A 27,313-nucleotide genomic window follows, 5' to 3' on the forward strand; every position below is an offset into this window, starting at 1 on the left:
AAGCCTGCTACCCATTCCTTTCCTTTGGTGTCCTCTAGTCCTTCTTTATGGGAACTCAGGAAGAACTTTTCTGAATGCACCCTCTCCACCCAACCCCTGCTTTTAGAGACCTCTATCCTGTCCCCGCTCCATCTCCTCTTTTCTAAGCTGAACAGTCCCAGTCTCTGTAGCCTCTCTTCATCTGGGACCTGTTCCCAACTCCTGATCATGTTAGTTGCCCTCCCCTCTCCCAGCCTTTCTCTTCCCCTCTCCCACCTCCTTTTCCCAGTCTCCCCCAGTTTTGTTCAATAAAGACAGAGTCAATGTTGGAAGAAACGTTATCTTTATTTTGTACATCAGGAAGGGGGGCTAGGGAAGGGTAAGTGGAAGGAGGTGAGGGAGGAATCGGGTACGAGCCCCCGATGGGGAGGACTGGGCTGGCTCTGCGGGCTTCTGGGGGTGGAAGCTCTCCTGCAGCCCCCCAATTGCCTCCTCTCCCCAGATGGCAGCCTGCGGCAAGTGCAGCCGGGCTGATGTCCGAGTGGTGTGATGTGCCCAGTGTGGGCACTCCGGGCACTCCAAGCCAGGACTGGTTTTCAAGCAGGGCACCCCTGAGAACTGTCTGTCCGGGGTGGGGGTCGGGTCCCTTTAAGCGCAGCCCTCGGCTAGCCTGAGACAGCATCTCCACGCTCTAAGTCCTCCTCTGATGCCCTGCCGGCACTGCTTCCGGCCATCCTTAAGCCCTGTTCAGGGTCCACTCAATGTGGACATGCTAGTTCGAATTAGCAAAACGCTAATTCGAACTAGTTTTTAGTTCTAGACGCGTTAGTTCGAATTAGCTTAGTTCGAATTAACTAATTCAAACTAAGTTAGTTCGAACTAACTCTGTAGTGTAGACATACCCTAACAGACTGCATCCCATGGGAAGTTAATGAAAGTCAGGCTGTTATCCACATCTCCTGTGTACCGAAAAGGCAAAAGCAACAGAGACTGCAGTTTGAACAAAATAAGAATATCAAAACTGTTATAAGTAAATGGCATATTTAGGAATGATTATATACCACACTCATCTCTAATTCCCATTGGGTATGCAAACTATTTTAAGCACCACATATTAAATATGTTGTTATGCAATATCAGTTGATACATGCAGTGGTCTATATACAGACAGAAGCACAATATATTAAGACGGACTGATGTGAGGTCCTGCCACTAGCTGTCTAAGAGGCTCAGCAAAAGTCGTAAAGAAAGAATGTAAATATCCAAGCCCTACCAATTCTTAACTATCTCCATTTACTTGTATGAAAAAGTTTACTCACCCGGTGCAGTAATGATGGTTCTTCGAGATGTGTGTCTCTGTGGGTGCTCCACTCAGGTGAGTCAGAAGCAGGTGGTGGGCATTGGAGTCATTTATGTAGAGGAAGGAAGGACCACATCTGCCAGAGATGTGTAGGGTATTGGTCTTTTCTGTAGGCCATAATGTTGTGAAAGTGTGATGGGAGGACTATGTGGCTGCTCTACAAATATCCACCAATGGTACGTTATTTAGGAAGACCGTTGTTGTGGCCATCATACAGGTGGAGTGAGCCCTGATAATCTGTGGCAGCTGCTTGCCACGAAATTCATAAGCTGTATGTATACAGCTGGTAATCCATTTGGATAGATGTGCCAAGACAGCTATTCCTGTATGTGGACCAAGTTACAAAGAGTTTATCCAATTTTCTCATTCCCCTAGTTCTATCCAGGTAGAACACAATTGCTCATCTTTCATCTAATTTATGAAAGATGGCCTCCTTGGAGGAGGTATGAGGTTTAGGAAAATAAGCAGGTATGTAAATGGGTTCATTTAAGTGGAAGTCAGATATGACCATCAGGAGGAACTTCCAGTGAGGCTTGAGTATAACTTTATCCTTGGTAAAGATAGTGAAAGGTGGGTCGGCCATGATGGCTGCAATTTCACCTACCCATCTTGCTGATGTTATTGCCACTATGAAGGCCACCTTCGTGGGCAGGTATTGTGGTGATGTAGTGGCTTGTGGCTCAAAGGGTGGCTTGGTGAGCATGTCAAGAACCAAGTTCAAGTCCCACAGTGGCAGGGGGGCGCGCAGGTTTGGGCGGGTTTTCTGCAGGCCCATGAGGAATTGCTTCACCATCAGATACATAAAGAGAGATAAGTCATCTACAGATTCATGGAATGCCATGATTGCTACCAGGTGGATACAGATAGAGCTGATAGACAGACCCGTGTTGCTGAGGTCCATGAGATACTCCAGCACGGTAGGTATAGGGGCAGTATTGGGATGTAAGTTGCATGTCATGCACCTTTTTTGAAGACGTGTCCATTTGTTTTGGTAGGTGTTTCTCATGGAGGGCCATTGACTGTTCAGTATGATGTGTTTGACCATGTCTTAACAGGTAAGTTCTTCATTCTGGAACCATGGAGAAGCCATGCTGTGAGTTTCAGAGTTTTGATGTTCAGATGGCATGTCCTGCCATGGTGCTGCGTTAAAAGTTTCAGCACCGCAGGGAGAGGAATGGGTTGATCTAGCGAGAGGTAGTGTAGGTAAGGGAACGAGGGTTGTCTTGGCCAGATGGGGGCTATTAGAATTACTGTGACCTGATCAGAGCAGATCTTGTTGATCACTCTGGCAAGTAGAGGGATTGGTGGAAAGGTGGAAAGTAGGGGAGCCGTCCAGCGGATAGTGAAGGTATTCCTAGCCGACCTCTTGCCCAGTCCTGCTCAGGAGCAGAAATGGTGGCATTTATGGTTGAGTGCTCTTGCAAAAAGGTCTATAGCTGGGAAATGCCACTTGCAAAAAACTGAGAGGAGAATATTGGTATTGATCTCCCATGTATGTTGTTCCAAGAGTGTCTGCTCAGTTTGTTGGCCCTCACATTCTGCTGTCCTGGTATATTCAATGTAGTTGGAGTTCTGTGGTTCCTGATACATCAGTTCCAAAATCTGATTGCTTCTGCACATAGTGAGCATGATTAAGCACCCCACTGTTGGTTGATGTAAACATAGAGAGTGTGTTGTCCGTGAGGACACGAATGGTTTTGCCCTTTATCAGGGGAAGGAAATGGGCGCATGCATTGCGAATGAACCCTGAGCTCCAGGATGTTGATATGGAGGTGTCTCTGCCATTGGGATCATGTGCCCTGTATTGACCTTATACCACAATGGGCACCCAAGCCCATAAGTGATCGTCCATTGTTATAGTTACTGATGGATCTTGGTGGTGGAAGGATATACTGGCAAGTAGGTTGGTTGGAGAAGTCCACCAGTCAAGAGATTGTAGTACTGGTGGAAGAAGTATGAGACACCTCAGGAGGCTGTGTTGGGTTGGAATGTAGGTGGTTGCGAGCCAATGCTGTAGGCATGGAGGCATGTCCGGACCATGGAAAAGGGAGTATGCTTGACCCCCCCAAATGAGGTTGCAGAGCACCTTGAATCTTTGTGGAGGCAGATAGGCTCTTGCCGTCACTGAATCTAGGACCACCCCAATCTTTTGCGTGGGCTGTATGGTGGGCTTGTGTATATTGATAAGCAGGCCAAGTTGGGAAAAACATTCCCTGGTAACAGGTGTCATGACTATAGTTTGTTGACAGGTGGAGCCCTTGATAAGACAATCATCGAGGTAGGGAAAGATGACGATGTTCTGTCTTCTGAGTAAGGCTGTGACTACGGCTAGTGTCTTCGAGAACACTTGAGGGGCCATAGAAAGACCAAAAGGGAGAACCCTATACTGCTCCTCGGTGGCCTACGATCTGAGAAATCTCCTGTGGGCCGGGTAGATGGTTACATGAAAATGTGTCTTGAAGGTTGAGGCTGAGAACCAGTCCCCTTTGTCCAGTGAAGATAGGATAGTTGCTTGAATTTTGTGTTGAGGATGAACTTGTTGAGTTTCCTGAAATCCAATATTGATCTCCATCCCCCTGGTTTGTTTTTTGTTTTTTTTGGCTGTTAGCGTATATTTGGAATATAACCCTCTTCCTCGATATAGTGTGGGAACAGGTTCTATTGCCCCCAGGGTAAGTAACTTTTGCACCTCTTTTTTTGTAATAGGGGCTTGTGAGATGGGTCCCTGAAGAGGGACAGGGTAGGGAGTTTGGTAGGGGGCATGGATGTGAAGGGGATTGTGCAACCCAATCTGATAATTTCCAGGACCCATTTGTCTGTAGTGATTTGGACCCAATGTTGGTAGAAGGGTCTCAGGCGGTGATGGAAGGTGACATTGGAATGCACTGAATCTGTGGGGTAGTCGCTCAGATCCCCGACCAAGACTAAATAATGTTGTTTGTGCAAAGTCAATTGAGTGGTGGAGGACTGGTTTTGCTGCATCCTCCTCCTGTTAGGGTGTTGCTTGGGCCTGTTGTTATATAGCTTCTTCTGTGGTCTGTAATAGTTATAATTATAGTCCCTTGGCCTTTTGTAGGGGGTATACTTGCATTTCTTTTTAGGTGGGGTTTATATCCCAAGAGTGCAGAGTGTGGTACAAGAATCCTTCATTGAGTGTAGGACCTCATCTGTCTTAGTGGCGAATAGCTGTTTTCTATCAAAGGGGAGGTCCTCCACCTTCAATTGCAATTCTTTTGGGACCCCTGATGACAGCAGACATGAGGCCCTACCCATTACAATTGCTGCAGCTGTGGCCCTAGCCATCGTGTCAGCCACATCCATTGCAGTCTGGAAGGCCATTTTTGTTATAGATAAATCCTCCTTAATGATGGACTGAAGGTGTGGTCTCTTAATGTCAGGAAGGTTCTGTAGTTTAGCATGGTTGGCATGATCATAGTTAGCCAGGAGAGCTGTATAATTTGATATCCTGAATTGGAGGGTGGCAGAAGAGTATACCTTGTGGCCAAAGGTGCTAAGTCACTTATGCTCTTTGTTGCAGGATGTAGACTTAAATTGTGGGTTCTTAGCCTTGTGATTAACTGAGTTTACGACCAGTGAGTTTGGCTGGGGATGTGCAAAGAAGTCCATATCTTTTGCAAGGACAAAGTATTCTCTGTACGCCCTGCGGTTTGTTGGGGGATAGAGGCTGCAGTTTGCCAAAGCATGTCTGATGGCTCCAAAATAGCTTTGTTGATGGGTAGAACTATCTTTGAGGATGCCATGGGTTGTAGTATTGTCAGTAATTTGTGTTGCTTGTCTTGTACCTCTTGGTGTGTAATATCCTATGATTAAGCTACACGTTTAAATAATTATTGAAATTGTTTTAGATCGTCTGCCGGTGAAGAGGGCGATAGCTGAAAAACTGCCTCATCTGTTCTAGTGGATCTGGGGCTGTGTGAAGAACTCTCTGAGTCCGAATGAGGTAAGTTATCATTATCATTGGAGCCTGCTTGTGTTATTACTGAGGGCAGATGAGATAGTGAGGAATGCACGGATATGGTCGGGGAGTGCATAGCTGTGTGCTGCTGTAATGTAGGAGCTATATTTCTTGAGTGGTAAGCATGGGAGGAACATGGCCAGTATCCTTGCCATGGTTCCCAGGGGGGCCATTGAGGCTGAAACTACTGTGGAGGATAAATCTATAGCTGGTTGGGTCATAGGAGATGTTGTTGTAGAGAATGATCCTGATATGAATGCCAGGAAGCCATTGATCCCGATGGAGATGAATGGCATGATGAAAATCTGCTCCTACGTCTGCTGCCATAGTTAGTTCTTGGTGAGAGTTGCATAGGAAAATGGGGAGCCCTTTCTGGCATATGAGTGTGCCCCTAGGTATAAGACACCATTGAGGAGCATAGTGAGCAAGTTCCTGATCTGAGCTTGGCTCAGGAGATTTTTGTAAGTGCCGCATATTACGCAGCACTTTCTTATGCTGCGGTGCCAGAGCGTGGTCGAGTTCAGTCTGACCAGGGATGGTCTGTTCAGGCACTGTAGAGGTGCCTGTGGGAGCTGGTGGGAGCGGTGGCATATGCGGCTTCGTAGGTGCCACTGCCTCAGCAGCACTGACCAATGTGGCGTGCTTGGGTTCTGAGTCAGCTCTTCTGGCTGGTGCAGACTTGCATTTCTCCGTGATACCAGAGATTGCCAGCACTGGGGAATGAGAGGCCTTGGGCAGCACTGGTAATGAGCGTGCCGGGAAAGCCTGCGAAGCTTGTGAGTCTTTGCAGGGTGGTGAAGCCACCCTGTCAACTGGCTTCTGCCATCCCCATGTCTCCTCAGTTTGTCCCATGGTGGTTGTAGGGACTTCTCCCAGAGGAGATTTTTGAGCTGCATTTTGAGGTCTTTTCTGGCTCTGGATATCATTTTCTGATAGTGCTGGCACTTACGTGCTACATGAATCTCTCCCAGGCATTTAACGCAGGAGGCATGGCCATCAGAAATAGACATTGAATCTCGACATGAGTTGCATCTTTTAAAGCCGGGAGAGCCCAGCATGTTGAAGAAAAAGCTGTGGAGGCAGCGCTTCTCTGTTTTTTAAAAAGTGAACGTTGAAAACGGTCATTAACTGACTAAACTATGAGGAGGCATGGTGCAAGGGGCACCGCTCACCAAAAATCTCTGATCAGCGGTGCGAAGACGCACTGAGACCTGAATGGAGCACCCACAGGGACGCCACTTGATGAAGAACCCAAATTTTTACTGCTTGTGTTTTCACAGTGCAAACATTTCAGGGAAAGGGTTGTACAAAGCTGATGTCCAGGTCTTTCCTTTCTTCAGGGATGCTCAGCCTGCTTTCTCATGCACAAAGGAAAGACACGTTGTTCCTGCTCTCTTAGGGTGCATTGAGCTATGAAAATCGCATAGTTTATTTTGAGTCAATTTCAAAATAGCTTATTTCATAATTTGGTGCTGTTTACACTGCTGTTCCGAAACATCCCTTACTCCTCATGGAATGAAGTTTACAGGGACATCAGAATAGCAAGTTCATTATATTTCGAAATAATGGGCTTGCTGTTAAGACATGGGATAGCTATTTCAAGATACCTCTGGCATCCCAAAATAGTACTGCAGCGTGGACTTAGCCTCACAGACAAGTCTCTGTACTTAGGCACTTAGAATCCATTGACTTCTAAACATAGAAAAAATGTTTTACTCGGGCAGACAGGATGGTCTATTATCTGCTTCCTTACTTTTATTTTATGTTCCTTTCCTGACCTTTCCTTCCTGTTGAAGCATTGCTGAAAAGTGCTGTGGAGTGGAACTGATTAATACCTGTTCGGTCATTTTATTAACCTCTTCCTGTACTGGTCTGGCATTATGCACTTCATGTGAGGACATTCTATAATATCAACACACAGTTGATACAATTATTTGATTCACAATTCTTGATTAGGGAACAATGAATATAAATTGCAGCTATGAAAACAGATGACATGTTCCAAAGGATTCAAGAAACTAGATAGGTTCACTAGTTTATTTGTATCAGTTTTCTCAGCCCCCACAAGGACAAGGAACTAAGGTCACTTTTATAGTCAGCTATTTGTTGGCCTTGTATATTTATATATTTATGTGCTAGAAAAGATTAATACTGAAACATTACAATTTATCAGAGAAAACATCTCAAACGTGGTTGCATTTTGAAGTGTATCCCACAGATGTATTTTTGGAGTATTTTTATAAGTAGTGCATAAATAAAAACTGTAGAAAAAATTGGCATACAGCAATTTGAAATCAGAATATTTACAATTCAACAATAATTCTAGCATCTTTAAAATGTAATAATCATCTAGAGTTTTTTCTTTTAAAATGCCTTTTTTATTTCAAATTTCAGTTAATGACCATAAGCATTTGTATATTCACAGTAAGATAGGTACATTATTTTAGTATCATTAAATGGGAGTAGCATGAACAACATTAGCATTTATTTCCCTCCTATGATGATCAATTCTTGGTTTCTTTGACCATGGGACTCTGTTCCGAGCACAAGGATTGTTAGGAAGAGATGGGATCCACCTACCTAAGAGAGGAAAGAGCATCTTCATGGGCAGGCTTGCAAACCTAGTGAGGAGGGCTTTAAACTAGGTTCGTTGAGGGACAGTAACTAAAGCCCTGAGGTAAGTGAGGAAGTCGGACACCGGGAAGAATCACAAGGAAGAACGAGCAACAAAAGAGGACCCCAGATTCAGATGGAGAAGGCAGGGTGATCAACTGGTTATCTAAGGTGTTTGTACACCAATGTGAGAAGCCTGGGAAACAAAGAAGAAGAATTAGAAGACCTGGCCCAGTCGAAGAACTATGATTTGATTGGAATAATGAAGACTTGGTGGGATGACTCACATGACTGGAGCTCTGTCATGGAAGGGTATAAACTGTTAAGGAAGAACAGGTGGGGCAGAAAAGGAGGAGGAGTTGCATTGTGTATAAGGGTATGTCTACACTACAAAGTTAATTTGAACTAACAGACTTTAGTTCGAATTAACTTTGATAGGCGCTACAGTAGCGCTCCGCTAGTTCGAACTTAATTCGAACTAGCGGAGCACTTAGTTCGAACTAGGTAAACCTCATTGTACGAGGACTAAGCCTAGTTCGAACTTACTAGTTCGAATTAAGGGGTATCTAGCCCCTTAATTCGAACTAGTGGGAGGCTAGCCCTCCCCAGCTTTCCGTGGCGGCCACTCTGGCCAACACCAGGGAAACTCTATTGCCCCCCTCCTGGCCCCGGACCCCTTAAAGGGGCACGGGCTGGCTACGGTGCCCATGCCAGGTACAAGCCTGCCAGCACCCAGCCAGCAGACCCTGCACCTGGCACGGCTCGAGCCAGCCACCCGATGCCCCCCAGCCCTCCGCCTCTTCCCGGGACCAGGCTAGCAGCTCCCGGGAGCTTGCCCAGGACCGCAAGAGGCGGGCACCCGCCTGGTCTAGTGCAGACATCGTGGACCTCATCCATGACCTCCGCACTAGGCACAGGAAAGCGGCCATCTAGGGCAGGACACAAATTTCGGGCAGGGACACCACTCCTGTGACTGTCAGATGGATAGAAAACTGGATAGATTGTCGAGTCCACTCCTACTCCCTGGCGAATACCACTCCATGGACCCAACCTCCATGAATTGATCTCACTTCTCTTTAAACTCTGTTCTAGTTCTAGCCTTCACAGCCTCCTGCAGCAAGGAGTTCCACAGGTTGACTATTTGCTTTGTGAAGAAGAACTTTCTGTTATTAGTTTGAAGCCTGCTACCCATTCATTTCATTTGGTGTCCTCTAGTCCTTCTATTATGGGAACTAATGAAGAACTTTTCTGTATGCACCCTCTCTACCCCACTCATGCTTTTATAGACCTCTATCATATCCCCCCTCCATCTCCTCTTTTCTAAGCTGAAAAGTCCCAGTCTCTTTAGCCTCTCTTCATATGGGACCTGTTCCAAACCCCTGATCATTTTAGTTGCCCTCCCCTCTCCCACCCTCTCTCTTCCCCTCTCCCACCTCCTTTTCCCAGTCTCCCCGAGTTTTGTTCAATAAAGAGAGATTCTATTTTTGACCACACGTTTTCTTTATTTTGTACATCAGGAAGGGGGGTTAGGGAAGGGTAAGTGGAAGGAGGTGAGGGAGGAATGGGGTACGAGCCCCCGATGGGGAGGACTGGGCTGGCTCTGCGGGCTTCTGGGGGTGGAAGCTCTCCTGCAGCCCCCCAATTGCCTCCTCTCCCCAGATGGCAGCCTGCGGCAAGTGCAGCCAGTCTGATGGCTGAGTGCTATGATGTGCCCAGTGTGGGCACTCAGGGCACTCCAAGACAGGACTGCTTTGCAAGCGGGGTACCCCTGAGAACTGTCTGTCCAGGGTGGGGGTCGGGTCCCTTTAAGCACAGGCCTCGGCTAGCCTGAGGCAGCAGCTCAACGCTCTAAGTCCTCATCTGATGCTCTGCCGGCACTGCTTCCGGCCATCCTTAACCCCGGTTCAGGGTCCACTTAATGTGGACATGCTAGTTCGAATTAGCAAAACGCTAATTCGAACTAGTTTTTTAGTCTGGATGCGTTAGTTCGAATTAATTAATTCGAACTAAGTTAGTTTGAATTAGCGCTGTAGTGTAGACATACCCTAAGAGAGCAGTATGATTGCTCGGAGCTCCAGTACTTAGAGGGAGAAAAAGACCATTGAGAGTTTATGGGTTAAATTTAGAGGTGGAAGCAACAGGGGTGATGTTGTGGTTGGTGTCTGCTATAGACCGCTGGATCAGGTGGATGAGGTAGACGAGGCTTTCTTCAGACAACTGAGATGCTTCCAGATCACAGTCCCTGGTTCTCATGGGGGACTTTAATCACCCTGACATCTGTTGGGAGATCAATACAGCAGTACACAGACAATCCACTAAATTTTTTGGAGAATGTTGGGGCTAACTTCTTGGTACAAGTGCTGAAGGAACCGACCAGGGGCCATGCGCAGCTTGATCTGCTGCTCACAAACAAGGAGGAACTAGTAGGGAAAGTAGAGGTAGGTGACAACCTGGGAAGCAGTGATCATGAGATGGTAGATTTCAGGATCCTGACCAAAGGAAGAAAGGAAAGTAGCAAAATACATACCCTGGACTTCAGAAGAGCAGACTTTGACTCCCTCGGAGAACTGATGGTCAGGATTCCCTGGGATGCTTACATGAAGGGGAAAGGAGTCCAGGAGAGCTGGCAGTATTTTAAACAAGCCTTATTAAAGGCACAGGAAGAAACCATCCCGATACGCAGCAAGAAAAGCAAATATAGTAGGCGACCAGATTAGGTTACCGAGGACATTAGGTGAGCTTAAACACAAAAAAGGAAGCTTACACGAAGTGGAAACTTGGACAGATGTCTAGAGAGTAGTATAAATATATTGCTCAAGAATGCAGGGGAGTTATCAGGAAGGTGAAAGCACAATTGGAATTGCAGCTGGCAAGGGATGTGAAGGGTAACAAGAAGGGTTTCTACAGCAATGTTAGAAATAACAGGGTGATCAGAGAGGGTGTGGGGCCCTTATGGATGAGGGAGATAGCCTAGTGACAGATGATGTGGGAAAAGCTGAAGTACTCAATGCTTTCTTTGCCTCTGTCTTCAAGGACAAGGTCAGCTCTCAGACAAATGCACTAGGCAACGCAGTATAGGAAGGAGGTGGACAGCCCTTGGTGGGGAAAGAACAAGTTAGGAACTATTTAGAAATGCTAGATATAAACAAATCCATGGGTCCGGATTTATTGCTTTTGAGGGTACTGAGGGAGCTGGCAAATATCATTGCGGAGCCTTTGGTCATTATCTTTGAAAACTTGTGGAGATTGGGAGAGATCCTGGATGATTGAAAAAAGGCAAATGTAGTGCCCATCTTTAAAAAAGGGAAGAAGGACAATCCAGGGAACTACAGACCAGTCAGCCTTACCTCAGTCCCCGGAAAAGTCTTGGAAGGGATCCTCAAGGATTCCATTTTGAAGCATTTGGAAGAGGAGAAAGTGATCAGGAATAGTCAACATGGATTCACAAAGGGCAAGTTGTGCCTGACCAATCTGATTAGCTTCTATGATGAGGTAACTGGCTCTGTGGATATGAGAAAGTCAGTGGATGTAATATATCTTGACTTCGGCAAAGCTTTTGATACAGTCTCCCACAATATTCTTGCCAGCAAATTAAGGGCGTATGGATTGGATAAATGGACTGTCAGATGGATAGAAAACTGGATAGATTGTCGAGTCCAACAGGTAGTGATCAATGGTTGGATGTCAGGTTGGTGGTTGTTTTCTAGCAGAGTGCCCCAAGGATTGGTTCTAGGGCCAGTTTTGTTCAACATTTTTATTAATGACCTAGATAAAGGGTTGGATGGACCTTCAGCACGTTGGTGGATGACAGTAACCTAGGGGGAGAGGCAGATATGTTGGAGGGCAGGGATAGGTTCCAGAGTGACCTAGACAGATTAGAGGATTGGGCCAAAATAAATCTGATGAGGTTCAACAAGGCCAAGAGTAGAGTCCTGCACTTGGGACGGAAGAATCCTAAGCATTGTTATAGGCTGGGAACCGAATGGCTAAGTAGCAGTTCAGCAGAAAAGGACCTGGGGATTACAGTGGATGAGAAGCTGGATATGAGTCAACAGTGTGCCCTTGTAGCCAAGAAGGCTAATGGCATATTAGCTTGCATTAGGAAGAGCATTGCCAGCAGATCTAGAGAAGTGATTATTTACCTTTATAGGCTCTGGTGAGGCCACATCTGGAGTACTGTGTCCACTATACTCTGGAGTACATCCACTATAAAAAGGATGCGGACAGATTGGAGAGGGTCCAGCAGAAGGCGACCAAAATGATTAGGGGGCTGGAGCGCATGACCTATGAGGAGAGACAAGGTATTTGGGTTTGTTTAGTCTGCAGAAGAGAAGAATGAAAGGGGATTTGATAGCAGCCTTAAATTTTTTGAAGGGAGGTTCCAAAGAGGATGGAGAGAGGCTGTTCACAGTAGCTATGGATGGCAGAACAAGGAGCAATGGTCTCAAGTTACAGTGGGAGAGGTCTAGGTTGGACATTAGGAAAAACTATTTACTAGGAGGGTGGTAAAGTACTGGAATGGGTTACCTATGGAGGTGGTGGAATGTCTATCCCTGGAGGTTTTTAAGTCTCGGCTTGACAGGGCCCTATCTGGGTTGATTTTGTTGGGACTGGTCCTGCCTTGGTCGGGGGGCTGGACTTGATGACCTCCTGAGGTCTCTTCCAGGTCTATGATTCTATGATAATTCTAGCTAAGTCCTCTAGAACCTAGAAAAATGTCCTCTGGCACTCCACAGGAACAGAAATGGCAATTCTAAATGCACTCCCCCCAAAGTCATTTATCTGTTCTAAAGTTAGCTGAGCACTGATGCATCACAAATGTATCCAGATGTTAAAACTGTATTACTGTTGTCCATTAATTCACTTAGGGTATGTCTACACTGCAGCTTATTTCAAAATAAGTTATTCCTGAATAGGTATTTGAAAATGGCTTATTTTGAAATAGAGTATCCACACTACAGGGAATCCCCAAACTTAGTCCAAGGCAGGTTCCCCTAATATGGACACACTATCTCGATTTAGAGCCCTAAAAAGCACTGGGGATAAATTACTTAGAATGGCCTGGTGGGGAGCTCTTTTGAAATAGCAGCAGTGGACAGTCCACACGGCAGCTATTAAAAAATAACTATTTTGGAAGAGGAGTTATTCCTCATGGAATGAGGTTTACAGATGTCAGAATAAGCCACCCATTATATCGATATTATTTCAAAATAACAAAATTGCTGTGTAGATGCTCACATTGTTATTTCGGAATAATGCTAGTTATTCCGAAATAGCAGCGCAGTGTAGATGCACTCTAAGATGGTAGAATAACAGTTTTAAAGAGGAAGGACATGTTTGTTATAGGAAGCAGCTTGAATCCTAAACTGACATTTATCCAGTTTGGTATTTCATAGAAAAATATGTGTTTTTACCTAAAATTAAAATAGATAGTTCCTGTCTGTGCTATACAAATGGAACCCCAACAAACAATTAACTAGAAAACCTTAAGCATCTATTCGTGATTTTGCACCCACACAAAATACCCATCCTATCCATTCAACAAGCTCTGATAATATTGTCTGAAATTCCTAAAAAAAAAAAAAAGGTCTTTATGTTTAATATAGCTGAATTAGGAGTCTATATTGGTTGTTCCCCAGTGGTAGAAATAGTTAAGTTGTTCACGGTGAATAAATTATTCATTGAATGTAACCTTTATTTCTTATTTTTGTTTACCAGTTTTTGTACATTTTCAAGATCTTTTTAAACGTGTGGCTGCTGAATTAAACATTCCCCTCCAGGAGGTCAACAAAAACCCATATAAACTAACAGACATATTGCACTTAGTAACGCCCTCTAAAGTAGCACTACAGCAATAATGGAACTTGCAAAGATAGTGTGGCAAACCCCGGCATTAATCACTTCTACCTCCAAAAGAACAGACAAGAAGTACTATGTTCCACTAAGGGCTCTGAGTTTCTTTTCACCCTCCCAGAATACAACCCTCTCATAGAGGAAGCTGCACAACAGAAAACCAAGCTGAAACAATTCTGATCCACTCCATTGGACAATGATAGCAAAAGACTTGATACATTTGGACGTAAAGTTTACACATCTTCTTACAATTTTGTATTTCCAACTATACTGCTTTATTACGTAAATATGACCACAGAAATTATACCAAACTTAATGACTTTATTATGGACATTCCTGAGGAAAAAGACAGCAGTTCAAAGCACTGATATCAGAGGGTCACATGGTCGCCAGAACAGCCCTGCATGCTGTGTTAGATACTGCTGATACTGCCGCATGATCTCAGCAATAGCGGTAGGCATGAGAAGGGCTTCATGGTTTAACTCCACTCCCTTTCCGAGAGAAATCCAACTGGCTGTGGAAGATCTTCCATTTGACAGCCAGAAGCTGTTTGCAGCAAATACCAATGAAATTCTGCACTCAATGAAGGATTCCAGAGCAATGCTTCACTCTCTAGGGAAGTGTTTCCCAATTGGTGCTCCGTGGAACCCCAGGGTTCCACGAAGCGAAAGTAAGGGTTCCACGAGAATGTGGCATTGCCCCGCCCCTCTTAAAGAGATAGTGTATTTTGCAGTATTTTTTTGCTCGACCAATTCTGACGGTTGGGATTTGGTTGGGTTTTTTTTGTTTGTTTGTTTTTTTGCTTGCCAAATTTTAGGGTTTCCTAGGGGTTCCTTGAAATTATTTTAAGCTGAAAAGGGTTCTGTGGCCAAATAAAATTGGGAAACACTGCTCTAGGGATCCACAACCTGGGATCTAGAAGGAAACAATACAGGTATCAGCCCTGCTCTAGACCTCGATACCTTTCTTATGCTCAATACTATAACAGACAAGATCAACACCAACAGAACAGCAGAGGCAGAAACCAATAATGATGCCTTCCCTCTACTAACTCACAATACTCGCAGCAATCCAATAAGCACATTTGAACAGTAGGTCGAGGGTTGTGAGAGCCTCTTGTCTATTCCAACACTACCTTTGCAAACCAAACTTTTTCACTACCAACTGCTACCATTCTTTAACAGCTGGTAGCGTATAATCTCTGACAGATGGGTCCTCCAGATAATTGAAAAAGGCTATCTTATTCCCTTCGTGTCTCTACCCCCTTTCTCTCCCCCATCCCAGTCCCTCTTCAGGGACCACTCTTATGAAAATCTCCTTCAAGAAGAGGTAGAACACCTCTTGCACATAGGGGCCATTGAACCAATCCCTGCACAATTTAAGGGGAAATGGTTTTACTTGCATTACTTCCTGACGGAAAAAACATCGGGAAGCTGGAGACCCATATTAGACCGGCAAGAACTCAACAAATTTGTTCAGAAACAGACATTTAAGATGGTAACGCTTGCCACTATTATATCAGCATTGGAATAGGATGACTGGTTCTAGTCCCTTGACTTGCAAGATACATAAATTTATATCTCCATCCATGCAGCTCATAGACATTTTCTCTGATTTGTTGTAGGTTCACAACACTACAAAATACAAAGTACTCCCTTTTGGACTCTATGGCGCCGAGGGTCTTCTCAGAGGTTCTGGCTATCATCATAGAATACCAGAGGAAGTAAACCATCATCCTGTTCTCTGACCTGGATGACTGCCTCCTCAAAGCATGCTCCTGCTGCTCTCTGTCAATCACAAGAAACTTATTCAAACATATTGGCCCACAAATAAACAAATACAAATCAATGCTTTCTCCCACACAAAATATCCAATTTATAGGTGCATGCCTTAATTTAACAAGGGCCACTACATCCCTCTCGATGGACCATTTCCAAAAAATAAGACAGTTACCTGTTCTTGTAAATGGTGTTCTTCGAGATGTTTTGTTCACATCCATTCCAATTCAGGTGTACATGTGCTATGTGCACGGAGATCGGAAACTTTTCCCTTAGCAGCTCCTGTAAGTTTGGCTGTGGAGCCCCCTAGAGTGGTATTGCTATATCAGCACATATGTACCACTGCCGACTCCACTCTACTGGTGCCGAGGGACTGTGTTCAGGACCCCAACCGGAGCCAAGAAGGCCTGAAAAGGGAGCAGTGCCTCAGGCTCCTAGATCTTGACCTTGACCTGGAGACTGACCTCTGTGTCAAACGCCGATCCCTCGGTGCTAGTCTAGCACTTGGTGCTGGATTCTCTTGCCGTGCCAGTGGGTGGGGAATATTGTGCCAACGATAGAGGACCCTCTGAGGAAGAAGCTCTGTCTGGGTACCACTCAGTGGACTGTGGTCAGCGGAGCATAGGAGGCTTTCCCCTTGAATGGTGCAGTCCTGGTGGTGTCAGTGGTTTGTCCCGCACTCTGAGATTTCTATCAGGTCTCGGGCCTCTTTGAAAGTATCTGGCATCAAAGAGCAGTTTAAGACCTGCACTGGACTTATGTATCTTGGTAGACGATCATATGCTGGACTTGACTGCCTCTTTCCCAGGGCCGGAGTCAATGGCACTTTCTGGACCTCCCACACCGGGGATTTCCTCCGGGCATGGTTCTGTTTTTGTCGGGGACTATGGGAGACCTGCCCCTGTCCTCTCTCCTGCTCCATGGTGCTGGAAAGGTGCATTTATATCTTGGCACCATCATTTTTGGTTTTAAAAGGAATTAGTATCCAAAAATGTGAACGAGATCGGGAGCACAACTCATCTTCATCTCTGGCTGGAGGTGGTAGAGAAAGAACTGAGGAGAGGGGGGTAGAGACTCGCACTTGCATGATACCTGCCACCTAGGAGTATGTGACTGCAGATGCACACATGTGTGGCCCCAGAGACATTGCTCTAAAATCTCCAATCGATGGCGGAGAGGCAGTGCACTGACCTAATGTGGAGAACCCATGGGGACAGCTCTTGAAGAACAGAGGGTATGTTGTCTGTGAGGACACAAATGGTTCTGCCCTTTATCAGGGGAAGGCACACTTTGTGGATGACCCTGAGCTCCAGGATATTGATATGGAGATGCGTCTCGTGTACAGATGTGAACCAGGACTGTAGGCAACACATATATAGTCTTGTGAATAAGATGACAAAAGTTGTGGCTGCTGTGTCCCAGCATTTGAAGACATGTGCTTGCTGTGGGGAAGGGAGTATGTTTGACTCCCCTGAAGAGGTCGCATAATGTTTGGAATCGTTGCAGTGGAAGGCAGGCTTTTGCTATCACTGCATCTAGGAGTGCTCCAATGAATTCTATCTTTTTTTTGGGTAGGCTATAAAGTAGATTTGTGGATATTTATAAGGAGGCCTAATTGGGAGAAGCAATCTCTGGTAGTGTTTGCCATGGCTATTATTTGTTGATGTATGGGTCCCTTGATTAGGCAGTATTCGAGGTAAGGAAAAGTAATAATGTTCTGCCTTCTGAGGAAGGCTGTGACCATGGCTAAAGTCTTGGAAAAAACTCAAGGGACCATGGACAGACCAAAAGGAAGGACTCGGTATTGGTAGTGTTCTTGTCCTATCATGAACCTGAGAAATCTCCTGTGGGCAGGATGTATGGTTATAAGAAAATATGTGTCCTGAAGATTGAGGGCTGAGAACCAGTCCCCTTTGCCCAGTGCTGGTATAATTATTGCAAGAGTCACCATTCTGAATTTGCTGTTGAGTTTTCTAAGGTCTAAAATTGGCCTCCAGCTCCCTGTTTTCTTGGCTGTTAGAAAATAGTTGAAATAGAACCCTCTTCTCTGATATTCTGTGGGAACTGGTTCTATTGCCCCTAGGCTGAGCAGCTTTTGTACTTCTACTTGTAACATGGGATTGTGATAGGGGTCCCTGAAGAGGGATGGGGTAGAGGGTTGAATAGGGGGTATAGAGATAAAAGGGATTGTGTAGCCTGCTTTGATGATCTCGAGAACCCATTTGTCCATCGTAATAAGGGCCCATTGTTGACAGAAAGGTGGTAGAAAGTTGTATTTGGATGCACTGGATCTTTGGGGTAGTCACTAAGACCCCCCGACCAAAGCTTCAAATCTGCTGTTTGTTTGAAGTGGATTGGGTATTGGAGGACAGCTTGTGCTAGGTGATCCTTCTAATGGGATGTTGCTTGGACCTGTTGTCATATGGCCTCAGCTGTTGCCTGTGATAGTTCAAGTCTCTTGGTCTTTGGTATGGGGCATATTTGTGTCTTTTATTAGGTGGGGTTTACATGCCTAAAGTGCACAGTGTGGTGCGGGAATCTTTCATTGAGTATACCATTTAATCTGTTTTTGTAGCGAACAGTTGGTTCCTATCAAAAGTGGGGGGGTCCTCTACCTTTGTCTGTAATTCTTTTTGGACTCCCACTGATTGTAATCATGATTCCCTGCACATTACTATTTCTGTAGCTGTTGTCCTAGCTGATGTATCCATCACATCCATTGAAGGATAGAGAGATGTCTTTGCTATGGATTGGCCCTCTTTGATGGTGGACTGGAGATGGGGTGTCTTGTTTTCAGGAAGTTCCTCTAAGAGATCTTGTAATCTGGAATAATTGGCATGATCATAGTTAGCCTGAAGAGCAATGTAATTCGATATTCTGAACTGGAGGGTGGTGAAGGAGTATACTTTCCAGCTGAAGAGATCTAATCATTTGTGCTCTTTCTCTTGAGGTGTAGACTTGTATTGGGGGTATTTTGATTTGTGATTAAATGAGTCCGTGACCAATGAGTTTGGGTGGGGATGTGAGAATAGAAAATCCATCCCTTTTTCTGGGACAAAGTATTTTCTGTCTGCCCTGTGGTTGGTGGGGGGAATAGAGGCTAGCATCTGCCAGATTACATCCGATGGCTCCACGGTAGCCATAATGATGGGTAATGCTATCTTTGATGATGTAGCCAGTTGGAATATTTTGAGTAATTTATATTGTTTGTCTTTCACTTCTTGGAGAGTAATGTCCTGAGACTGAGCCACTTGTTTGAATAATTATTGAAATTGTTTTAGGTCATCTGCTGGGGGAGAGGGCAATACTTGGAAAACTGCCTTATCTGGAACAACGGAAGACTACGGGACCTGTGAAGAGCTCTCTGAATTGGATTAAGGTAAGTTCTCATCATCATGTACTAGAGCCACCTGGGTTGTTACCGAGGGATGGGCACTAGAAGGTGATGAATGTGCCATGGTGGCTGGAGACTGTGTAGCTGTATGTGTTGGTGTAGAGTCTGGTGTATCTCATGAGCAGTGGTGTTGGGAGGAGCGGGGGTGATATTGGGGCCATGGCTCCAAGAAAGGCCACTGAGGTTGAAGATGTTGTGATGGATACAAACATAGGTAGGTAAGCCACGGAAGTTGTGGAGGCTGCTGAAAAGGATGGTGTTGAGTGGAGTGCCACAAAGCCACTGATCTGTTTGGGATGAGTGATGTGATGAAAATCTACTCTCTTGCCTGCTGCCATGTGTAGTTCGTGGTGAGAATGGTGTGCGAGAGAAAGAAAAAGCTTCTACACTTTGTCTATACGGGCTAGAGTGAGGTGATGTTGGGGAACATGGTGAAGGTACTCCCTGCACCAGTGAAGATGGTGTGTCCAACTGTGGGGCTTTTTGTAAGTGGCGCATCTTTCTTTTTAGATGCTTTCTTATGTTTTGGTGCCAGAGTATGCTTTAACTCTTCCAGGAACTGGCTTGCTCAATCAGTGCTGGGATGCCTGTGGCTGCTGGTGGCATATCCAGTTTTGTTGGTGCCATCCGGTTAGCTGCATCGGTGGGTGCTGAACATCTCGGTTCTGATTCAGGTCTATTAGCTGAGGTTGATCTTCACTTCTCTGTGGTGCTGGAAGTGGACAGCACCACGGAATGGGTGGCCCGCGAGGTAGCAGGCAGTGTTCATGCTGGGGAAGCCTGCGGCACTTGAGAGCCTCTGTGGAGCAATGAACTAGCCCTCTCACGGGACGCTGTGTGTGCCCATGTGTCTGAGGACTTATCCCCCCAATGGTTGTAGGGATTTCTCCCAGAGGAAGTTCTTCAGCCTCATTTCACGTTTTTCCTTACCCTGGCCATCATACTTTGACAATGTGGGCACTTTTGCACTACGTGGCTTTCGCTCAGAAATTTAATACAAGACACATGTCCATTAGAAATTGGTATTGAGTGCCGATATGAATCACATTGGCATGTTGAGTAGAGAAGTGGGGGGAAAAACGGGGAAGCGGTTTTTTTTTTAAGAACTAGGTGAAAAAAGAAGTTACTCACCCTGTGAAGTAATGATGGTTCTTCGAGATGCGTGTCCTGTGGGTGCTCCACTATAGGTGTTGGGCTTGTCCCGGTGCCGCAGTTTTGAGATCTTTTTAGCCGTAGTCCGCCAGACCGCGCATGCACTCGTGTGGGTCGCGTCTTTTCGCGCCTTTCTTGTGCGCGCGGTCCGGCGCCCGCCAGTTCCTCCTGATCCTCTTGTTCTGAAAAACATAATAAGTTACTCCGAAGAAGGGAGGAGGGCAAGTCGTGGAGCACCCATGGAACACGCATCTCGAAGAACCATCGTTACTTCACAGGGTGAGTAACTTCTTTTTCTTCTTCAAGCGGTGTCCCGTGGGTGCTCCATAATAGGTGACTGCACAGCAATAGCTCTTTAGAATGGAGGAGGATTCGGAGCTAATGGGGTGCAACTGTGGAGAGTACTGCAGATACTACAGCGGTGTCAGGTATAATCAGATCAGACATTGCATAATGCTTGGCAAAGGTAAAGCCAGATGACCATGTGGCAGACCTACAGATGTCCTTTAAGGATACACCCCTCAAGAATGCAGTAGAGGTCGCGACTGCTCAGGTCGAATGAGCTTTCGTTGCTGTTGGAAATGTTTTGTTTAGCAGAATATAACATTTTCTTATGCACTCCACTATGATTGAGGAGATGCGTTGTGTAGATAGCGGACAGCCTTTAGAGCGCTCTACCATCGAGACCAAGAGCGTGCTCGTTCTTCACAGAGGTTTAGTTCTTTGTATATAAAAGGCGAGTGCGCGTCTGACATCTAGAGTGTGAAGACATGTTTGTTCTGCCGAACAATGGGGTCTGGGATAAAAAAACGGAAGAACTATGGGTTCGTTAATATGGAACTGAGAGTTCACTTTGGGCAGGAAATGCGGTTGAGGGTGTAATATGACTCCTTGCGGGGTAAAGACTGTATAAGGAGGAGATGCTGACAATGCAGCCAGTTCGCTAACTCTTCTTGTCGAGGTTATAGCCAATAAGAAAATGACTTTCATGGACAGATTATGGAGGTCGCACATTGCCAAGGGTTCAAACGGGGCAGCTGTCAAGGTATTGAGGACCAGCTCCAGGTCCCGGGGATCTGCTGGTCTGGTGTGTTGGGGAAAAAGGTTTGTGAGACCTTTCATAAATCTCTTCATTAGAGGATGTGAAAAAATCGAATGACCCTGCACAGGGTGATGAAAGGCGGTGATTGCTACCATGTGGACTTTGATAGAAGCTAAGGAAAGTCCGGAGTCCTTAAGGTGCATGAGATAGTCTAGGATTAGATGTATAGGCGCGGAGATTGGATTGTCTCCTACAGCAGCACACCACGCGGAGAAACGGTGCCATTTGTGCAGATAGGTAACCCGTGTAGATTCCTTCCTCCTGTGCAAAAGGACATTTTTGACTGGACTTGAGCAGACTAACTCCGCTTGTTGGAACCATGGAGAAACCATGCTGTGAGCACCAGATGGTCGATCTGAGGGTGAAGCAAACGACGATGATTCTGGGAAAGCAGATCGCGACACCTGGGAAGTGGGATCAGAGGGCAAACTGACATGCGGTGGAGGTAGGGGAACTATGTCTGTTGGGGCCAATAAGGTGCTATGAGAATTACCGTGGCCTTGTCTGCGCGTATTTTCTCCAGCACTCTGGGAAGTAGAGGCGTGGGAGGAAATGCATATAAAAGGCAATGAGACCAGCTGTGTAGGAAAGCATCACCTCTGGATCCCTGTCCGATCCCGGCTCTCGAGCAATACTGAGGACATTTCGTATTGCGGGACGTAGCGAAAAGGTCTACATGTGGAAACCCCCATTGGCCGAATATTTTGTACAGAACTCGGGGGTGTAGTTCCCATTTGTGGTTGACGGAGAAGTGCCTGCTTAGTGCATCGGCAGTACAGTTCTGTTGGCCCAGTAGGTAGTCGGCAATGAGAGAGACGTTGTGGTGATTGCACCAATTCCACAGACGTATTGCCTCGACGCAGAGTGACCGCGACCGTGCACCCACTTGCCTGTTTATGTAATATACTGTGGCCATATTGTCCGTGAGAACACAAACAACCCTGTGCTGGATAATTGGAAGAAAATGCAGACATGCGTTGCGAACTGCTCTTAGCTCTAAAAGATTGATGTGCATGAGGGACTCTTCGGGAAACCAGCAGTCTTGTATATGTAGGTGATCTAGGTGGGCACCCCATCCAAGGAGCGATGCGTCGTTAGTGAGCTGTGGGCTGAGGGCGGTGGAAAGGTACTCCAGACATGAGATTTTTGGGTATGGTCCACCATGTTAGGGATTTCTTGACGTATGAAGGAACCGGAACCATCCTGTGAACGTCGTGAGTGTTTGGAGAGTAAACAGTCGCTATCCAATGCTGGAGGCAGCGAAAATGTAACCTTGCGTGCTGGACGACATGTTGTGGATGCGAAGTGCCCCATGAGTTGTAGGCAGAGGCTTATTGGCACTCTGGGGATGGTCATAAGGACTTGTATTAGATCCTGTATTGAATGGAACCTTGATATTGGTAGAAAGGCTCTTGCCCTGATAGAGTCCAGATGGGCGCTGATAAATTGTATGGACTGATGAGGAGTCGTGGACGATTTTGCAGCATTGATAATGAATCCCAAGGCGTTGAAGACTGTTTCTGTAATATTCGTAGCAGCGCGAGCCTCTTTGAGGGATGGAACCCTGATGAGGCAATCGTCTAAATATGGAAATATCATTACACCTAGACGATGAAGGAAGGCTGTGACCACTTCTAGAGTCTTGGAAAATACCCTGGGGGCTGATGAGAGTCCAAATGGAAGGACTCTGTACTGAAAATGATGAGGGCCGATTTGAAAACGTAAAAAGCGTCTGTGGGCCGAGTGTATGGCTACATGAAAATATGCGTCCTGGAGATCGAGGGACGTGAATCAATCTCCGTCGTGAAGATTGGGATTATTGTTGCTAGGGTAACCATGCGAAAACATTGTTTTCGAAGGTAACGATTGAGACCTCAAAGATCTAATATCGGTCTCCAACCTCCGGATTTTTTCTCTGTTAGAAAGTATCGGGAGTAGAAACCGGTGCCCTGAAACTCGTCGGGAACTGCCTCTATCGCGCCGATGGTGAGTAGGCAGGAAGTCTCCTGCATGAGTAGGAGCTTGTGAGAGGGGTCCCTGAAGAGGGATGGGGCAGGGGGAGAAGTGGGGGGTAGGGAGTCGAAAGGTATTGTGTACCCTAGTTTGAGAGTCTGGAGGACCCATCTGTCTGTGGTAATGTAGGCCCATCACTGAAGAAAAGGTTTGAGGCGATGATGGAAAATGGCATTTGTGGCTTGGGCAGGCAGACGGAGAGGAGTGGTTCTGAGTCCCTCGACCATGGCGTCAAACATGTTGTTTATTACCCTGTTGGGCAGATGCTTTTGGTGGTGGGAGCCTCCTTTGTTATCTTTGCTTTCCCCTGTGTTGCTGCTCCCGTTGTCTATACTGAGGCATTTATGGGGTAAACTGCCTCTGCCTCTGATACGGGGTGTATCGCTTCCTACGATAAGGAGGGGTGTACATCCCGAGCGTTTTAAGTCTCGTTCTAGAGTCCTTCCCTGAGTGAAGGATCTGGTCCGTCTTTTCCGAGAAGAGGTTCTGTTTATCGAACAGGAGATCTTTGAGTTTCGATAAAAGTTCTTTCGGAGTGGATGACTGCTGAAGCCAGGATGCTCTGCGCATGACAATGGAGGTGCCGGTGATGCGGGCTGCCGTGTCTGCAGCATCGAGAGCTATATGGAGCGTGGTTCTGGATGATGTGTATCCTTTCTGCACTACTGCTTTCAGGATTTCCCGCTTTGCATCCGGTAGGTATTCCAGAAGTGGTACGAGCTTGGCATAATTATCAAAACTATGGTTGGCTAGTAGTGCGGAGTAATTAGCCATGCGTAAGGCTAAAGTTGCCGAAGAGTATATTTTGCGGCCGAACAAGTCCAATCTCTTGCTGTCTCTGTCTGCGCTGGTAGGCTTGTGTTGAGGTGTTTTGGATTTCTGGTGTACTGCATCCACGACCGGAGAATTTGACTGTGGATGCGTAAAGAGAAACTCCATCCCTTTAGCAGGGACAAAGTACTTTTTATCCGCTTTCTTACTGGTAGGAGGAGCGGAAGCAGGGTTTTGCCACAGATCGTCTGCTATCTCGAGGATAGCGTCATCCAACGGCAGAGCAATCTTACTCTGATGTGATTGCTTGATATTCGGGAGCAAGTGGTGTTGTTTCTGTTCGACTTCTGCCAACTGTACTCATTGAGTATCAGCTACCCACTTGAAGAGCTCTTGGAATTGATGTAAATCATCAGGGGGTGAGGTATCGCCCTGAAAAACTGCTTCATTTGGAGAGGAAGAGGACTCGTCCATAGGAGATCGGGCCGAAGAGACGTCTTGTGTGGTGACATGTTGCTTGGCGTGATGTGACGGGAGGGATGATGGAATGCCAGATGGTGTCTGCGGTCTTGATTGGGGCAGTGAAGAAGATCGCTCCCGTGGTAATGGAGAGTGGGAATAAGATGTTGACCTTGGGGAGGGCACACCTCGTCGGTGGTAAAATGACGAATGTCGGTCGTGTTGCGGTGCATGGGAGAGAGCCCGGTATGATCGGACATGCCCGGTATGGTAGGCAGAGTGTGGTGACCGATCCGAACCCCTAGGTGATCTAGATCTGTCCCTGGGAGCGTTGGAACGACCGCGCGATCGGCTGGTATGATGACAGCGACACGGTGCGTGATAGCCCCTGTGTGAGTACTCCAGTGATTGTACGTAGTAAGGTGCACGCACTGGTGAAGGCTCCGGTGAAAATTGAGGACTGGGTGAAAAACTTTGTAGGCGTTGTGTCTTATGTTGAAAAGACGGAAAACAGTCGGAAGATGATGATGCTGGCGTAGGAATTCTATCCGGTGACTGGTGACGCTCCCGCCCAGATCCGTCGCCCGCAGGTGGGGACGGCACCGGAGAACGTATTGGTGCTGGTGAACGTCTTGACACCGTCGACCATTCCATTGCCGGTGAGTGCCTCGGTGCCGGCGAGCGCCTCGGTGCCGGTGAGCGTCTCGGTGCCGGCGAGCGCCTCCGCGCAGGAGAACACCTTGGTGCCGGTGATCGCCTCGGTGCCGATAGCTTCGGTGCCGGCGAGTGCCTCCCGACAGGACAGCGTCTCGGTGCCGGTGAACCTCTCGGTTCCAGCGGTTGTCCCTGTGCCGGTGAGTGCCTTGGGGTCAGAGAGCGACTCGGTGCCGGCAAAGGTCTTGGTGCCAGAGAGTGGCTTAAGACAGGGGAACGTTGTGGAGCGAGAGTCGGGTTCGGTACAGGCGAGTGCCTGGACACTGGAGAACGGCTTGCCGCATGAGAGCGTCTCGGTGCAGGAGAGCGCTGAGGAGCCGCAGGGCGTCCCGCCAGAGAGAGTTGGGTTGGAGACGGGACCTTGGCAGATGAAGTCAGCGAAGATACTGAAGGAGTGGGTGCTGACTTGCTGCGGCTTATCTTCAAATTGCCTGAATTGTTTTTGGTGGTAGGGGCTCGTTCCCCCAATGCCGCGCTAGCTCGTGAGAGGGGTAGTGACGGAGACGGGGAAGGTCTCTTCTTTGCCCGCTTGGTGATGGTTTTGGAAGTGGCTGCAGTTGGCTCATCAGAGCCCTGAGGCTGAAAGGCCTTGTCGAACAAAAGCATTTTTAACCGCATGTCTCTATCCCGCCGTGCTCTGGCTGTGAGTTTAGAGCAATGCGGGCACTTTTGAGGTATATGGCCCTCCCTGAGACAGCGTATGCAATGGGAGTGGCCATCGGATGCCAGCATTGCCTCTTGGCAAGTCTCACATTTCTTGAAACCAGGTGAGGCCGGCATGCTGACTATGTACAAGGAACAAAACAAAAAAATTTTTTTTTGACTACAGCTATGGAGAACAAACTAACTAGCTAACAAATACTATATATATATATATATATATATATATATATATATATATATATATATATATATAACTAAATAACTAGAATTTATAATATAAAGCCTCTCTCTCTATCCTGACAGGATTTTGAGGAAAGCACGTTAACTCTGTCTGCGGCCGGGGACTGTCAGGAGGAACTGGCGGGCGCTGGACCGCGCGCACAAGAAAGGTGCGAAAAGACGCGACCCACACGAGCGCATGCATGGTCTAGCGGACTACGGCTAAAAAGATCTCCGAACTGCAGTGTTGGGACAAGTCCGACACCTATAGTGGAGCACCCACGGGACACTGCTCGAAGAAGAACTATTCTTATACTGACTAAAACTTAACAACTGGTAAACTAACTATACTATTTTTCAATTTTCTTTCAGAAAGGAAAGCACTGCTGTGATTCTGTCTTCAACCAAGGACAGTAAAAAAGGAACTGAGAGAGGACCGTGCTGCACACGCATCTAATGGACTAAAATAGCGTGAGAAAATGACTGTGCATGTACAACACTGGAAGGCACTACTAGGCCAAATCTCTGATCATGAGGATGCACTGAGATCTGAGTGGAGCACCCACAGGGACACCATTTGAAGAACTTGCCGCCGCCCACCACCCACCAGGATGAGTGGGAGTGGCAGCTTTTCTGGTGCTGGGTCTCTATCACCGACGGAGACTACAGCGACCAGGAGCATCTGGAGTGCTGGTGAGAACTTCTGCACCACAATGACCTGCTCCTCAAGTCCAGTAAACAGTGCCGGACTGAGGCGCTATAGTGCTGAGATGGGAACTGGGAGAAACAGGATGTGCCTCTGCAGCTGGATTGGCTCAGTGACGGCGAGTTTCTACGGCCCAGCAAGCAGTGCAGATGCTGTGGCAAGGGGTCCCTTTAGCAGCACAGCAAGTAGGGAGAGTCGCTGTCTCCTCGATTCCTGAGGTGCCAGAGGATGCATGCCTGCACAGGTCTGTGCACCGATTCCAGCGACACAGAAGATCAAACATTGTAACCTGGTCTCTGCAGACTTAACGGGCCTGAGTAGCGTTCTCCTCTTAGATGTGTACTCTTCTAGGAACAAACAGAACTTCTCATACAGGTTCTTACACACTTATGTGTTTTAGACCTTTTGGGGTAAAATGTGAAGTTGAAGGGAATGAATCACATCCCTTAGAGAATCCCAACTGAGGCCTAGTCTACACTACCACGGGTCAAATGGTGCAACTTCATCTAAGTGAATAACTTAGCTGAAGTTGAAGTACTTAGATCTACTTATCATGGGTAT

The 27,313-nt window shown here is 46.6% G+C and overlaps 1 long non-coding RNA gene across 1 annotated transcript; it reads left to right on the forward strand.

Moving 5' to 3' along the window:
• Positions 1 to 811: 811 nt before the first annotated feature.
• LOC142826454 (uncharacterized) lies at positions 812 to 27,057 on the forward strand. The gene is made up of 5 exons (XR_012900579.1): positions 812 to 2,394; positions 5,206 to 5,300; positions 18,841 to 18,938; positions 26,131 to 26,216; positions 26,419 to 27,057. It is a non-coding gene; the product is annotated as an uncharacterized LOC142826454 (long non-coding RNA).
• Positions 27,058 to 27,313: the final 256 nt, after the last annotated feature.

The sequence above is a fragment of the Pelodiscus sinensis genome, chromosome 1, assembly GCF_049634645.1.
Source record: "Pelodiscus sinensis isolate JC-2024 chromosome 1, ASM4963464v1, whole genome shotgun sequence".
In the NCBI taxonomy this organism is placed as follows: Eukaryota; Metazoa; Chordata; order Testudines; family Trionychidae; genus Pelodiscus; species Pelodiscus sinensis.